The sequence below is a fragment of the Lynx rufus genome, unplaced genomic scaffold (assembly GCF_022079265.1).
Source record: "Lynx rufus isolate CCGP_SWC_20201006 ecotype Redwood Valley unplaced genomic scaffold, mLynRuf1.p SCAF_5, whole genome shotgun sequence".
Lineage (NCBI taxonomy): Eukaryota > Metazoa > Chordata > Mammalia > Carnivora > Felidae > Lynx > Lynx rufus.
In genome coordinates this window covers 132,705,455-132,722,802 of record NW_025814867.1, presented here as the reverse complement: position 1 = coordinate 132,722,802, position 17,348 = coordinate 132,705,455, and the positions used below count along the sequence as shown (strand labels likewise).

Here is a 17,348-nt window from a genome sequence, read left to right as displayed (position 1 = left end):
ACCTTTCTCAGCACACTCTTTCCATTCTTCCCCATTCCCAATGTATTTAAGTCACAATTTTTGGTTAAGTCAATATCCAGAATTTACTCTATTATGGCTATGCAATTATTTTCAGAAGTGAGTCACGTAGTGGTTGGGAGACAATTCTCATGGCCTTTTTTTTTTTTTTTTTTTTTTTTTTTGCATTTTGGCACATGTTATTACTAGAGACACTGACAGCTTTTGTTCCAGACTACCATTTTAAGAGTGTATGCATAATCAACAGCTTTGGAAGACAGTGACTGTCTCCCTCCAGGGCAGGGGACAGGTTTGTTAAATGTCCACTCTGGGGCAAAGGTCATACAGGCTTGCTTTCAGCCCATTATAAAAGACTGGGGTTCCCTAAACTCAGGGGTCCTCAGGGAAGCCACAGCAACTGTGAGGTTCCCGCTGCTTGCTATTCTGTGAGAAATGAAATTCTTCGCTTCTGGTCCAGGAATCTTCATTCTTTCGCCAGTATCCATGAAACTCTGGCAGGCTAATTTGCTGGCTTGCAAGCAGGGGTCTCAGACTCCTCCTAGTTCTTTACAATAGTAAAACTCTGGCTTCATTTCCTTTCCTGAACTTTTTAGAAATTTCTGATACTTAGTATTTGCTTTTGTTTTTTTCTTTGCTACGTTTGTACTCCCTGATGAGATGCACTGAGAAAAGCTCGCCATGATTTCCATGGTGTTCCTGACCAGGATACATAACCTGCATCTGGCCCTGAGACACACTGTGAGGGTCATCCAATAGAACGTGAAGCTTGTACTCTTTAAAACTGATAAAGATGTCAAAGACTGAGAAATACTGTTTTAGGTTGAAAGGATCTGAAGAGACATAAAAACCCAAAATAACACATATTCTTTGGCACAACCCTACATCAAAAAGGAAAAACCAAACAGTTTAGACAGTTGGCAAACTTGGGTAGAAAAATGTCCTTTTTTGGGGGAAATATACACTAGAAGTTTAAGAGGTGATGGGACATCTAGCCCAAAGCTTTCTTTTAAAAGGTTCAGAATACAACTGATGATAATGAGCGCATTACCTCCTATACACATGCATGTGTACATACACAGACATACACATGGGGAAGGGGAGAGAGAGAAAGAGGAGGTTGGTGATCATATATATTCAGTAAAATGTTAATGTTTGGGAAAACTGAATAAAAAGGATACAGGAGATCTTTGTTCTGATGTGGACATTTTTATATAAGTTATTTCAAAATAAAAGAGTGGGGCACTAAAGTACTGATTGGAGGCTGTATGTTCACAGAAAGCTTATCAAGTGTCAGATTTCACTGTGGAGCAATCAGGAAGGAGCTGGCAGTCTTGCTGTAGGACTCCTGGCCACCCATATCTATAGGGCTAGACAGTTTCCCCAGAAGACTTTCTCTACTATCTCGCACGATGGAGTGTAATCCTGATGGTCAACTTTCTTAAGGCCCAGAGTAGAAGAGATGTTACTTCTGAGAGTAGACTCACTGAACATCTCACTTATCAGCAGGAATCTTCTATGATACATAGAAGTCATGTGCCTGCATGGACTAAAGAACCTCCTAACTCCTTATTAAGACTTTTAACAGGGGCACCTGGGTAGCTCAGTTGGTCTGACTGGCTCAGGCCATGCTGTCACAGTTCCTGAGTTTGAGCTCCGCATTGGGCTCTCTTCTGTCAGCACAGAGTCTGCTTCGGATCCTCTATTCCCCCCTCTTTGCCCCTTCCCTGCTTGCATGCTCTCACTCAAAAATAAATAAAACATAAAAAAAAAAAAGACTTTTAACAAATTCTCCTATTTTCAGCCCTATTTGCAAACCTAGTGCCTCTATTGATGGATATGTTCTGAGTTTCTGTGGCATGACTCAACTTGCTTATAGTTGGGATTTTTCTTCTTCTGGTATTCAGCAGAACAGAGAAAGCTGAAACATAAGCCATTTACAACTAGGTTATCAGCTTTCCATCTTCCACTATTTTGTGGACTGTAATTCTCTGCTATCATCACCTCTTTCTTCTCTGCTTTTGTGGGATTATGCCCTCAAAAAAAATTTTTTTTTGTTATTTTAGTGAGGTTTCAGGAAAGAGCAAAGAGAAATGTGCTTTTTGTTGTTTTTTTTGTTTTGTTTTGTTTTGTTTTGTTTTTGTTTCTCTATCTGGTGTAATTAACAGGAAGATCTTTCATTACCTGAGCTTTCTTTTTATTGAAGACTAACTTCCTGTGGGTGAGGAAATAGATGTTCTGTGTAAGCATTTGGCACAGACTCCAGGCCAATTCTAAAATACCATTATATTAGGAAAGGAGAATCTTTAAAAGGTGTTTTTTTTGAGGCGGGGGTTAAGCATCCGACTTTGGCTCAGGTCTTGATCTCGTGGTTTGTGGGTTTGAGCCCCGCGTCAGAGCCTGGAGCCTGCTTTGGATTTTGTGTCTCCCTCTCTCTCTTTGCCCCTTGCCCACTCATGCTCTTTCTCTGTCTCTCAAAAATAAATTAAGCCTAAAAAAAAAAAAAAGTTTTTAAAAACCCTTAAAAAACGTGTTTGTTTGTTTTTTTTAATTTTTTTTTCAACGTTTATTTATTTTTGGGACAGAGAGAGACAGAGCATGAACGGGGGAGGGGCAGAGAGAGAGGGAGACACAGAATCAGAAACAGGCTCCAGGCTCCGAGCCATCAGCCCAGAGCCTGACGCGGGGCTCGAACTCACGGACCGCGAGATCGTGACCTGGCTGAAGTCGGACGCTTAACCGACTGCGCCACCCAGGCGCCCCAACGTGTTTTTTTTTTTTTTTTTTTTAATAAAAAGGAAGGAAATATTTCTTGGATACTGATTGCTTTTTAAACTGAACTCTTTTTATGTTGTGTTTTTCATTCTTGTACTGCTTTTTCTTCATATTCAGCTGAAGTTTGGCTAAAATGGGCAGAGGAAAAATGTTCTGCTCTTGAATACTTTTACATTCCACACACATTTATAACAAGATAAAACTTTCATTCTATTTCAATACTATGGATAGAAATAGCTTCCTCATTTTTCTTTTATAATTTGTTTGAAACACAAATACAGAAACTATTGACATGTTTAGAAGGGCTTTTTAAAACATACATTCAACCTTAATTTTCATCTCTGAGAAAAAGGTCATTAAGTCTATGGATCCCTAATTTGCACAGGGATAGTCCGGTGGGGGCTACAATGAACTCACAGGAGCTGTATGACATGTTTTAAAATTTCAAGGGAAACACAGCAACATCTGTTGGCCACCAAATGAACTACTAGCTTCAGGTAGCTTACAATTTCAACTGTGGATTGTGGTACATTGCTGTTGTAACAGACATAACTTTGTGAAGCTGAGTGTTCTGAGGTCACTGTGATCACAAGCAGATGGCACATGGAAATCAATGTGGAACAGGAAACGAGGGTACAGTTTCTTTATTTTCTTTAATTTTTTAAAATGTTGATTTATTTTTGAGAGAGAGAGAGACCGAGTGTGAGTGGGGAGGGGCAGAGAGAGAGGGAGACACAGAATCTGAAGCAGGCTCCAGTCTCTGAGCTGTCAACACAGAGCAGGATGCGGGGCTCAAACCCATGAACCGTGAGATGATGACCTGAGCCGAAGTTGGAAGCTTAACCAACTGAACCACCCAGGTGCCCCACGAGGCTATGGTTTCTAATCTGATTCCAAAGTTTGAGTGTACAATGCCTATATTCGTCAGGGTTCTCCAGAGACACAGAGCCAGTAGGATGGATGGATAGATTGACACATACATACATACATAATACATACATACATATACACATATATAGAAACAGACATAGTATGAGGGACTGGCTCATGTGATTTTGGAGGCTGAGAAGTCTCACGATCCGCCTGTCTGTAAGCTGGAAGCCCAGGAAAGCTGGTGGTAGAGGTTGAATCCAAATCTGAAGGCCTGAGAATGAGAGGAGCCAATGGTGTAAATCACACTGTGAATCTGAAGGCCCAAGAACCAGAAGTGCTGATGTCTGAAGGCAGGAGAAGATGGATATCCCAGCTCAGGCAGAGAACAGAGAGCAAGTTTGCCCTTCTTCTGCCTTTTTGTTCTATTCAGGCCCTCATCAGATTAGGTGATGCCCACCTGAACTGGGAGGGCAATCTTTTTTACTCAGTCTACAGATTCAAATGCTAATCTCTCCCAGAAATACCATCAGAGACACACTCAGAAATAATGTTTCACTAGCTATTTGGACATTCCTTAGCCCTGTCAAGTTGACACAGAAATTAACCAATATAGTGCCCAAAGGTGCATGGACCTCACTGAGAAGTATAGTGATTATAAAATGTGTCCAAAATTATTTGATAAGTTTTCTTCTAAGAGATGGAGACTAATTTTTCTCACCTTGAGTATGGGCTGAATTCAGTAACTTGCTTCTAAAAGATCAAACATGGCAGAAGTGATGGTGTGTGGTTTCCAAATTGTGTCATAAAGGGCATTGCAAACACCTGCTCGCTTTCTCCCTTGGATCACTTGTTTTTGAGGAAGCCAGCAGCCACGTTGTAAAGACACTCCAGCAGCCCTATGGAGGTGCCCGCGTGGCAAGGAACTGAACCTGTTTTCCAACAGCCAACAGGGAACTGAAGCTTTCTGTCAACAGTCATGTGAATGAGCTGTTTTGGAAGTCCAGCCCTACTTGACATCCTGACTGCAACCTCAGGAGAGATTCTGAGACACACACCCAGGTAAGCCCCTCCCGAATTCCTGTCCCACAGAAATGATGAGATGATAAATAGAGTTGACTCTTGAACAACTCAGGTTTGAACTGTGTGAGTCTACTTGTACATGGCTTTTTTTCTGATACAGTACAGTACTGTAAATGTAGTTTCCCTTATGACTTTCTTAATAATGTTTTCTTTTCTCTGGCTTACTTTATTGTAAGAATACAGTATAACATTCAAAATATGTGTTAATAAGCTATATAATCGGTAAGGCTTCTGGTCAGCAGTAGGCTATTACTAGTTAAGTTTTGGGAGAGTCAAAAGTTAATATGTGGATCTTTGATTATGAGAGGGGCTGGTATGCCTAGCCCCTGTGTTGTTCAAGGGTCAACTGTATTTGTTTTCTAAGCCACTAAATTTGGGGGGTAATTTGTTAAACAGCAATTGATAATTAATAAGTAAGTGTGGAATAATGAATGAAATATTTTTTTCTTTCTGTTATGTATATATATTTTTACAAATAGGTATTAAGTTGTTAGAACCTAAATACTTCTTAAGTTGATAAATCTAACTACTTAACGAATAGAACTTTAGCTATTTATTTTGGCCTGGAACATCATGGAAAACTTACTGAGACGCTAAGTGTGCTATTCACTGACAAAGTTAGAGAAATCATAATTAAATTAAAGATAGTTGCCAAATTATTTTCTCCCTCTAATTTTTTTAAGCATATACGTAATTGGTACTTATTTTTGGAATGGAAAAATTTATGGCTTTTGATTATGAACACATTTTTTATCATGTCCATAGAGCCATGAAAACAGAGAAAAATGACATTCAGAGTTAAGGTCTCAAGAAAAGTGATCATTTGAGAGTAAATTGATTAATATTCAATAAACATAAGTGAACTTATTGTTTTGAAGATATCATATATATCCATAGTTTGGTTAATATAAAATTGGGGGATAAATTAACCTGCACATCCAATGAAGAATGGAAATACTGGCTTATGGGTATAGTTGTATGTGCCTTCAGTGCAGCAGTCCATTTACTGTGAATAAGAAGAGATGAAGCACCCCCTAGTGGTAGTTGTTGATATAATTCATGGAAGAAAAAAACACACAAGTTCCTTCCTTTAGTTGGGTCAGTGTGTAAAGTACTTATCTGTTTTTTTATCTCATTGATAGTATTAAACCCTTGGTTATTACTTTGAATTTGAAGGTTTTTGAAGGCAATCACAACACCTATAGTTTTTTGTTGATTTTTTTTTTAGCCAAATTCAACAACATTGGGTAGCTTTATTTTATATGGGAAAACGAAACCTTTTAGTGTTAATACATTTTTTTAATTTTAAAAATGTTTATTTATTCATTTTGAGGAGAGAGAGAGAGAGAGAGAGAGAGAGAAAGAAACTGAAAACACGAGTGGGGTAGGGGCAGAGAGAGACAGACAGAGAATCCCAAGCAGGCTCTGCCCTGTCAGCACAGAGCCCAACATGGGCCTCGATCCCACAAACTGTGAGATCATGATCTGAGCTGAAATCAAGAGTCCACGATCAACTGACTGAGCCACCCAGGTCCCCTTCATGTTAACAGAGGAAGAAAAGAAAAAACCCGAGGCTATATGAATTTTTTCAAAGCAGATTACATCAGCATTACGTAAGCATCTTACAAATGTAAGGTGCCCTTTATGTTTGGATTAAATTGGTTGTAAAGTAGCATCTGCCAACCTTCTCGTCCATGTAGTAAACAGATATTTAAAACACTAACTTTGTCCTAAATACTTAACTATGCAGAGGGTTGTAGGAAAAGGAAGTGAGACATTCAGAAAAGTGAACACGTGTGGTGTAGTTCTGCGGACGCCAGGGGAGCCCATGCCAAGCACCTCACATGGGTGGGAGGGAACGGATAAGGCCTTCAGAGGAAGAGGCCTATAAAGGCTGTGAGCAAGAGCCGACCTGGGAAAGTCGTTTTGCTATTTGGATTTATTCTAGTTCTACAGAATGACAGTTTTGACAAACTGTGGCTTGAACTAAATATAAATTGCTCTAACAAAAGGATAACAACCATGTTTTGTGAATTTGCTGATTACTATTTGTACTTGTTATGGGAATATCTGTTCTGTTTGTTTCAGAGAACTATGACATTACCACCTCTCAGAGCAATGATTCATTTTTTACTAGGAAGACTTCTCCGTCTTTACTTAACCTTGTCTTCAGAATTGCCACCCATCTATTCTCGAAGGATGATTAATAATTTATGCCATGTGAATAGAGGATGACTAACTTAGTCCACAGTGCAGTTAACAGCCTAATTTTAAAAATGCACAATGATCTAAACTTATTTTTAGCAAGAATTAATAACAATTAGTTCACACTTTTATAGATAAGTGTGGTTTGTAGACATATATGAACTTGGTGTGATTTTAGACCCCAACAGCATATTATTTAGGATACCAGTTTAGCTCTACAAATGTCTGTTCCCCACAACAGACTGGAGCTATATTGTACCCCTTGTTCTGGTTCCAGAGGTATAGCTACCCATGGAGAAGTCAGCAGGAAACACAGGAAGCTAGCACAGTAGAAATAAATTTTTTTAATGAATACCATATTTTTACTCAGTTGATCAAAGAGAAGCCTTAAAGTATTATATTAGCTTTACTTAGATAATGATTAATATAATAGAAAAATAAGTGGCTTTCTAACATGTAACAAGTAATTTAGCAATTACATATTTGTTCCTAGTTATTTCTTTTAATCATGAATCAGAATTCAAAATTCTTTAAGGTAGGTAGGTTGCAAATGTAGCAAATAAGGAATAGGATTTTGTTCAAGACATCTTGGGCAATGTCAGATTGGATCTAAAGAGAGTTTATACTCTAAGTATTCTTTTGGTTGCAAGTGAAGAAATCCAATTCAGCCTTATTTAAACAAAAAGTTGATTTATTGGCCTGTGTGCCTGGAGTGAGGAGGAACTGGCATCAGGTACAATGGACTGAAGAAACAAAATGGTCCTTCGTTCTTCTCTTTTGAGCTCTGCTCAGCCATCCCTAGGCTTTCTGTGTGTTGACTGGCCTGGTTTGGTTAGAGTGCAGAACCCTAGACCCTGGGGGAGACATCTAGGTCCTTGCTACTCCCGGTGTTGTGCACAGAACAGCAGCAGAGGCTTCATCTGTGAGCTTCTTAGAAATGCAGACTCTCTGAGTTAGAATCTGCCTATTAAAAGATCCCTAGTTGGTTGGTGTGTATATTAAAGCTTGACAGTGTCCCTATCAGACCACTGTGGCTGGGAAAAGGGTTTTTTAGACTTGGCTGGGCCCGGGTCTCATTGGCATTAACAGAAATACAGGGGTATGGGAGGGCAGCTCAGCTCTACCAGAATCACATGACTGGGCTGAGAGAATGTAAGCCAGAAGTGTCGGATTACGTACATACGTACATACAATGCATTCTCACTGCAATGGAAAAATGATGATTTTGTCAGACGAAGGGAATGGTTTAAGATCAATCTTAATTTGAAAAAATGCTGGTGACGTCTAAGATGGTTTCTGAGGGAAAGAAGCTGGAAAGAAGAGAGAGGCTGTGGATGTATTTTCTATGTTGTACAAACATGTTATTATCGGGGTCTTCTTTACAAGATAAACTTCTGAGTTTCAGAGTGAAATGAATAAGTAGACCAAACTTCATAACTTTGATTACCTGCCTGAGAAAAATATTTTATTTCTATAATGGACTTTTGTTATCTTTATTAGCTACCTGGCACATGTATTTTGAGAATTCCCTATTTTATGTGACCTTCTGGGAGGCATAGGCTACCTTCTGCTCTACGAGGAAAATACCAGTGCAGCCACCCAGGCAGTTCTGAACTTAGAACTGCCCCTGCCATTTTGGCTTACTGTTCACTTGTCACTGTTTTGAAATTCCCAATAAAATTTTAACAAAGAGGGGCGCCTGGGTGGCTCAGTCTGTTGAGCTCAGGTCAGGATCTCACAGTTTGTGAGTTTGAGCCCTGCTTTGGGCCCTGTGCTGACAGGTCAGACCCTGGAGCCTGCTTCAGATTCTGTGCCTCCCTCTCTTCTGGCTTTCCCCTGCTCATTCTGTTGTCTCTCTCTCTCTTTCTCAAAAACAACTAAACATTAAAAAAATTAAAAAACAATTAACAAAGAGACCTGCATTTTCATTTTGTAATGAGCCTCACAAATTATGTGACTGGTTGTGCTTGTACCTAATAATGCTGACTGATCATGCTTCTTTTTTCCTATAATACAAGTTAGATCAGATGCCTAAACTTTGTTCCTAATATGCCAGTTTAGGCATCTTGATCTGACTAACTTGTGTTTTAGAAAATGAAATATTATCAGTCAACATTATTCCCATATACTACTTTTTGGGCATTTATAATCTTCTCATGTGCTGTAATTATTTGTGCATCCATATTATGTCTTATATTATGTTGGGAATTTCGTGTTCCCACAGCATGATATCCCTCTCTATTATCTATGTATGTATGTTTGTATCTATCGATCGATCATCTATCCATGTATCTACCTACATATTTATAGTTGAGCAGCATGTTTTTTTTTTTTTTAAATTTTTTTTTTCAACGTTTATTTATTTTTGGGACAGAGAGAGACAGAGCATGAACGGGGGAGGGGCAGAGAGAGAGGGAGACACAGAATCGGAAACAGGCTCCAGGCTCTGAGCCATCAGCCCAGAGCCTGACGCGGGGCTCGAACTCACGGACCGCGAGATCGTGACCTGGCTGAAGTCGGACGCTTAACCGACTGCGCCACCCAGGCGCCCTAGCAGCATGTTTTTAATAATATAGTCTCATTCAATCCTCATCTAAGCCCTGTAAGTGTTCTGTTGTTGTTGTTGTTGTTGTTGTTGTTATATAATGATTATTGTTAAAGGACTGTGGTTCAGAGGCATCATATGTCCAAGCCTTTCAATGTCATGACGTTAGGGTTAAAAGACAGGGTGATGTGAATTGCTCCTCTCTATATGCATTACATTTTCTAGGGTGCTTCTAGAATCATTTCCGGATTGAAAACTTCCATTACCTAGATGAAAAAAACAGAGAGATTTTGACAGACTGTTCAAAGAACAGACATAATAATTAGCCAGTTCAAAGTTTGATGTGAACCTGACTCCATGAAATTTTCTATAGTGGTAGTAAAAAGAAAAAAAAATGAGGTACATATACAACCAAATGGTTGTAGTTTACAGATTTTCAAAAATGGCATATTTATATTAACAAATGTTCTTAAGACAGGAGGGAGGACTAGAAGATACTACCTGCTTTGTTTTATCTCTACAATTTTATTTATTTTGAAAATGTTTCTTCATGTGCCTTTTGGCTGCCACAAAATCTCTGCAAGCATAGTTAAAATAGTTTCAGCTAATCTGATAATATAAATATTTTTAAAAACATAACCACCAGGAATGCTCAGTATCTTTGAGAGTTCATGGCAACAAAAATAACTATAAGAGTTATATACACAAGCCAGGTTGTTCAAGTATTTAAACAAATATTTGATTATCTCATTAGCTCTAAAGCAAATATTTCCAGCTAATAATTGAAAAAAAATTATATTTAGAAAAACATTATTGTTATTTATTTATTTATTTATTTATTTATTTATTTATTTATTTTGGTAAGAAAGTGAGATTTATGTTGGAAGGAAACACCCTCATAAAATGTCAATTTTCTGAAATTAAATATAATTTGAAACCTGCTATGTAATGTTTATAGAATATGACTTTTAACTCATTTAACAAGTTATAGGCAATTGAATAGTCTCTAAGTTCCTCCACAGAAACACCTTTTGTTTTTTTCCTGTAACCCTGCGAGGATATTCTCTAGTCTCTTACAATAAAATAATTTTGTATTATTAGAAGATGTGATCCCTGTTTTAAGAAATATAGTCACTTTTTTTTTGTTTATTTATTTTGAGAAAGAGAGAAGGGGAGAGAGAGAGAGAATGGGGGAGTGGCAGAGAGAGAGAGAGAGAGGTAGAGAGAGAAAGAATCCCAAGCAGGCTCAGTGCTGCCAGCACAGAGCCCAACTCGGGCTCAATCTCACAACAGTGAGATCGTGACCTGAGCTGAAATCAAGAGTCAGAAGTTTCACCAACTGAGCCACCAGGCACCCTGAAATATAGTCACTTTTTAAGGTAATAATTTATGTTTTTACTATGGAGCAGAAGACTTAGGGATGATGAGCAAGACTTGCTCACAAATAAAAATCAACACCCTCTAATACAGAAAAAGAAGAGTCATGGTTTCACTCAGCTGCAAAATCAGGAGGTAGAAAACTGCCTGGCGGGGTGGGGGGTTGGGGGGGACAGGATTTACTCACCACCTGATTCTCTTCTTCCTTATGGAGAGAGATTTGGGTTAGAAGAAGTGGAGTGACTCAGAAATCTGATTTAGCGTAGAGTCAGGCTGATGCCAGCCCAGATTTGCAGAATCATTTCTCCCTCAGCCTTTGAGCAGGGCGTGTGACCTCAGAGTCTCATAAGGCCCTACACTCAGAAAGACCTTGTGCATGTGCCTGTTTCAGCACTGTCCTACTGTTATCTTGAAATTCTTGACAGTTTTTTTGGCTAGGAGTCTTGATTTTCGTTTTGCACTGGGCCCTAACCCATGTAGCCACAAGCCATGAGGCCAGTCCTGCCTCTGATGCTGCCAAACCTGTCTAGCCACCTCTACGTGGAAACTCCAAACCGTCCACTCCCCAAACACTCTGACTTTTCACACTCTGCACTGGGTTTTCTTCTTGCCTCATCTGGTGTGACTCACCTCAGTTTTCAATGTGTGTTTAAAAAGTCACCTATAGCCTCACTTGTCCTTTCTCCTTGTGAAAGGTAGTTCTTCATCTGTGGAAGTCTTATTATTATTATTATTATTATTATTTTTTAATGCTTATTTATCTTGAGAGGTGGGGGTGGGTCAAGAGGGGCAGAGAGGGAGAGAGAGAATCCCAAGCAGGCCCTGTGCTGACAGCGAGATGCCCCTATGGAAGTCTCATCTTGTCTCACCTTCTCCAGAACCTGTTCCAGTAATTATTATACTCTCCTAGGTCTTCAACCTTTCTCTCTTCATTGGTTCCTTCTCTGAAACCTATGGACATATGTTACATGAGCACCCTCTTCCAAGGCCCTGGTAAACTGGTTTAACTCCCAGACAACTTGCAGAGTATACATCTGTCCAATGGAAACAAATTCTTGCCAGGCCCAAAGGTGTGGATGTAGCTACTCCTCAGCTCTGGTCCATAGTGTCAACGCTGGAAGCTGGATGTGGTTCCCTACTCCAGCTCTGCTATTTACTAGCTGTGTAGCCTGGAGCAAGTTACTTAACTTCTCTATGCCACCGTTTTCTTATGAAAAATGAAGATAATAATAGTACCTACTTCAAAGGGGTGTTAGGAGAGCAAAATTAAATGCGTTTAGAACCATTTCTGGCAGGGGCGCCTGGGTGGCTCAGTTGGTTAAGCATCTGACTCTTGGTTTCAGCTCAGGTCAAGATTTTGAGGTTCCTGAGTTCAAGCCCTGCCTTGGCCTCTGAGCTGACAGCACAGAACTTGCTTGGGATTCTCTCTCTCTCTCTCTCTCTCTCTGCCCCTCCCCAGCTCATGCTCACTTTCTCTCTCTCTCAAAATAAATAAATAAACTTAAAAAAGAAAGAGCCATTTGTGATATACAGTAAGCATTATCTAAATACTTCTAATTATTACCCTGTCTTCCTTCAGCTCTGCTCTCTCTCCTGCCTCTTCATTTACATTACTGAAGTGTAATGATGGTTAGGGGTAAACAGAATACTGTTCTGCTTGCCAAAGAAATTATGAGACATTTGGAAATAAGTGGAAAAGAAAGGCACATGCCCTTTCAGTATTGGACCTGTTGTGTTCAGCCATGGTCTTTAATTGTCAAATCTGGAAAACAGGAAAGATAGCATTCAGCACCCTGCATCCTCCTCTTACAACTTATAACCAGATGAAAACAAAAACATTCTGTTAAAAGCATTGCCATATAAAGGCTCAGCAGAGCTGTCTGTAGCATCTTCTTCAGAGGGGTGTGTGGGAATTGCTTTGTCTGCGTATCACCAAAGGGATAGCTCTTTCCTCTAGCCTGCCTAATAAAAGACTATGAAGGTAATGAATTATTAGCCTCAACACTTGAAAATGTCAGCATCTTCCAAATTCCTTTTCCACCACAAAATAAAGTTCAGATTCATTAAATATGCTGTTAAAGTAGTACCTATCTAACTTTTTTTTTTTTTTTGAGAAAACATCATGTTCCTTGGGTGAAATCTTCTGGAACATTGTCTGGTTACAGTTTAATGTGATTAAAATCAATCCAGTAGCCCAAGCCAGAAGGCTAGGATGTAACTAAATTCTATATGCATCCCTGTACATCACCTCTTTACCAGCCATTCTATCACCACATGGTTTTTACCTCTAAGCTGTAACCCCTACCCCCTTCTAATTCCAGTTTAAAAACTTTCCTATCTCAGGGGCTCTCAATGTTAGAAGCACATTTGAATCTTCCTGAGCCTAAAATATATGTATATAAAGATTTTCAGGCCCACACCAATGTATATATTTTTATAAGGGTTTTCAGGAAGAGTTAAACTCTGAACTCCTTAGGTTGGCAAACAAAATCCTTCATGATACTCTCAAAGCCTTCCTGTTCATTTTCACTCTCAATATCCCATCAGTAGCCCGGTATACGCTTACATGAAAATGTTCTAGTTTCTTTTTTTTTTTTTTTTTAAACTTTTTTTTTTAACGTTTATTTATTTTTGAGACAGAGAGAGACAGAGCATGAACGAGGGAGGGTCAGAGAGAGGGAGACACAGAATCTGAAACAGGCTCCAGGCTCTGAGCTGTCAGCCCAGAGCCCGACGCGGGACTCGAACTCACGGACCGCGAGATGGTGACCTGAGCTGAAGTCGGCCGCTTAACCGACTGAGCCACCCAGGCGCCCCAGAAAATGTTCTAGTTTCTTTCTGCACCAAAGTTTCAAGTTTCCAGTCCTTTTAATTTTGTTTCCCCTGCCTGGAATTCCCACAGGGTTTGTTCTTATTTTAGGGGTTACACCTTCTATAAATGCATCCCTTATTTCATCAGATTTTCTTAGGCACCCCTCCCCACATGCTATCACTAGCTTGTATGTACATTTCCAAACCTCTGCTTACATTACATAGTAAGGCCAATGTTGATGGCACTGATGAATGCTCGTGTTCTGATCTTTCTATATGATTTGCTGCTCTTTAAGAATTCTTATTCATCTCTGAACGTACCTAGCACACAAGGATACTAAAGTTTTTTGAATAATAAATGTGCATGAAATTACATCAGAAATAGATCACGAAAGAAGATAATCATGGGAATGGGAAGAACGACAGTGAGTATCTAGAGCTTCTAATTCCCTTCTTTGGATCACTGTTCTAGGTTAGCCTGAAACCCAGAGTGTCAAGCAGCCTGGTAAATGTGCACTACAGCTGCCCTATGAGACCAATGTAAGCCTTCTGTGACTGTCTCAACTGACCTCAAGGAGGAATCAAAAACAAGAACTGGAGGGGTGACTGGTGGCTCAGGAGGCTAAGCCTCTGACTCTTGTTTTTAGTTCAGGTCATGATCTCATGGTTTGTAAGTTTAAGCCCCACATTTTGCCCAGCATTGGGCGCCATGCTGACGGGGCATGGGGCATGCCTGGGATTCTTTCCGTCTCCCTCCCTCTCTGCCCCTCCCCCACTTTCCCTCAAAGTTAATAAATAAAACTTTAAAAAAAACAAAAAACAAAAAGTAAGAACTGGAAAACCAGATAGGCAGAGGCATGCAAGTAATATTTTTAAACAATCAGATATGATAGAAGCATAATGTATTAAGATGACCTAAGGATCTTTCTCGTGTCTATGTGGAAATCAATAACCCTTAATTTTTACAATTGTAACAAATTATATTTTGTGATGTGAAAAAATTTAGAGAACTGCTTGGAATCACTTATACTTCTCCCCCTTCTTGTATTTATAGTCTCCTGTAGCTAACAAGCTTTGGAGTTCTTCAGACCAATCTGAGATACTGTTTCCTGGGCTATAGTTCTCAGCGAGGCAATGAATAAAGTGTTTACCAACCTATTTTGAGGTTGGTTTTCTTTCAGTTGACATCAAGGATACTTTGACACCAACTAAGGGGAATGGTAAATATTCAGGTGGAGTCAGCTTTAAACTGGTGTAGTGGTTGTACCTTCTCCCCTTCCCTCCAGATGCTTCCATCCAGGGTGATGTCACATCTCCTCAAACAATGAGGACCACATTGACCACATGCCCAGGTTTTCTGGTCAGTCCCAGTTTACATCTATTTTCTGACATAATTATTAACAGTATGCTCCCTTTTACTCTCAAAAGTGTTTTTATTTTAAGTTTATTTATTTTGAGAGAGAGAGAAAGTAAAAGTGGGGGAGGGGCAGAGAGAGAGGGAGAGAGAGAATCCCAAGCAGGCTCTGCACTGCCAGCATGGATCCCAACACAGGGCTATATCTCATGAACCGAGATCATAACCTGAGCCAGAATCAAGAGTCTGAGGCTTAACCAACTGAGCCACCCAGGTGCCTTCAAAAGTATTTTAGTTTTGGGGCGCCTGGGTGGCTCAGTCGATTGAGCATCAGACTTCGGCTCGGGTCATGATCTTGTGGTCTGTGGGTTTGAGCCCCACGTCAGGCTCTGTGCTGACAGCTCAGAGCCTGAAGCCTGCTTCAGATTCTGTATCTCCCTCTCTCTCTGCCCCTCCCCTGCTCATGCTCTGTCTTTCTCTCTGTCAAAAATAAATAAAACATTAAAAAAAATGAAAAATAAAATATATATAAAAAATTATTTTAGTTTTATTGACAAATTATACATGTACTCTAATTCAAATTTTGTCTGTTGACAAGAAAGTTCTTACATCAACTAACTCATTTGATGTGAATGAGCACAAATGTGAGTATTGTGAATATACACACATTAGCCTTCCACCTAAAATAGAAAGCTAATTGTTCCCATGTAAGCTGAATGTTTTTTCTCTTTCTGGTTTTTCATGGTGACAATGATGGTGATGTTCATGAGTATACTATCAAAAGAAAATCTCATGAAAATCAGAAATTAATTCCTTCTATTTTTTCAGCTTTTCACTTTCTAAGTGCCTCTTTCTTTCTTTCTTTCTTTCTTTCTTTCTTTCTTTCTTTCTTTCTTTCTTTCTTTCTTTCTTTCAAGTAGGTTCCATGACCAACGTGGGGCTTGAATTCACGACCCTGAGATTGAGAGACACATGATCTACTGAATGAGCCAGCCAGGCGCCCCTTCTAAGTGCTTTAAGATGTAATAAATCATGTCTATGCATGTTCAACATTTTGATTTATATTTCCTATTATATTTTATCTCTAATTTATAACAAAATTTTGTAAGTGTAAGAAAGGTACTGAAACAGGGGCTGTTTAAAACACCCTTCATGATTTATGAAAATGTGAGCACTAGGATATATATTTTAAATTATGTAGTGGTCAGGAAGAGATGCTGATGTATAAAAAACAGTTGAGAATAAACTGGTAAAGACATGCTTAGGACAAGAAAGAAGAAATGTAATTGTACCGTAGGATGTGATTTACTAAAGCAAAAACATTATTGGTTTTAGTAGTTATTAATGTTTACTGAAGCCTAGTTTAGTTATTTTAATAAAGAGATTTTTTTTTCTTCTTTTTGGAACGGAATTGGGGGGAATTAATAGTTAGGGTTAAATCTGGGTGAGCCCAGGATAGAGCTACCATTTTAAGCCCCAGGCCAACTTCATTCTTTGAAGTTCAGAATGAGTGACCACGGCAAGATGTAGTCATCTGGTGGCAGGAAATTACAGGGACGTCTTTTTAAATTACAGAGATAGTTTTTGAATGCTTCAGTGGTGAAACTGCAAAAACAAACAGCAGTAGTTGGAATAGCAGTAGTAGTTGGAGCCAATATTTATTATGTGCTAACCTTGGGTCAGATGTGGGGCTCAGTATTTTATATGAAATTTTTCAATTAATCCTCACAACAGTCTTATGAGCTGAGCCTATCCTTAACTTCATTTTACAGATGAACCTAGACTTGGCCAATGGTAGAGCCTGGAAAGAAATACCCTTTAGTATGATTCTAGTGTGTAAGCTTTTAATTAATATGCTAAGCTTCACCTCTAACAATACAGCACGTGTCATAACAGCTGCAACTCATTGAGTACTTACTATGTGCTGAGTGCTTTAAAATTATTTTTAATCATCAAAGTGTAAATATATTAGTCTAAGGAAACTAAGGCTCAGAGAGTCTGGATTAGTTTTCCATTGTACAAATTAGTACAATTTTAGTCATTCAAAACAACATAAATGTATTCTGTTACAGTTTTGGAGGTCAGAAGTTCTAAAATCAAGGTTTCAGCAGGGCTGTGTTCCTCTAGTCTCTGCTTCCATCATCAAAGCTCTGACCCTGACCTTCCTACCTTCCCCTTAGAAAGACCTTTGTAATTACATCGGGCCCACCTGGATAATCCAAAATAATCCCTCCATCTCCAGATCCTTAATTTAATCACATCTGTGAAGTCCCTTTTGCTATGTAAGGTGACATATTCTCAGGTTCCAATGAC

At 39.2% G+C, this 17,348-nt stretch overlaps 1 pseudogene; it reads right to left on the bottom strand.

Annotated features, from left to right (window-relative positions):
• Nucleotides 1-624: 624 nt before the first annotated feature.
• Nucleotides 625-17,348, bottom strand: part of LOC124527281 (ribosome production factor 1-like) — a 43,612-nt pseudogene continuing 26,888 nt past the window's right edge.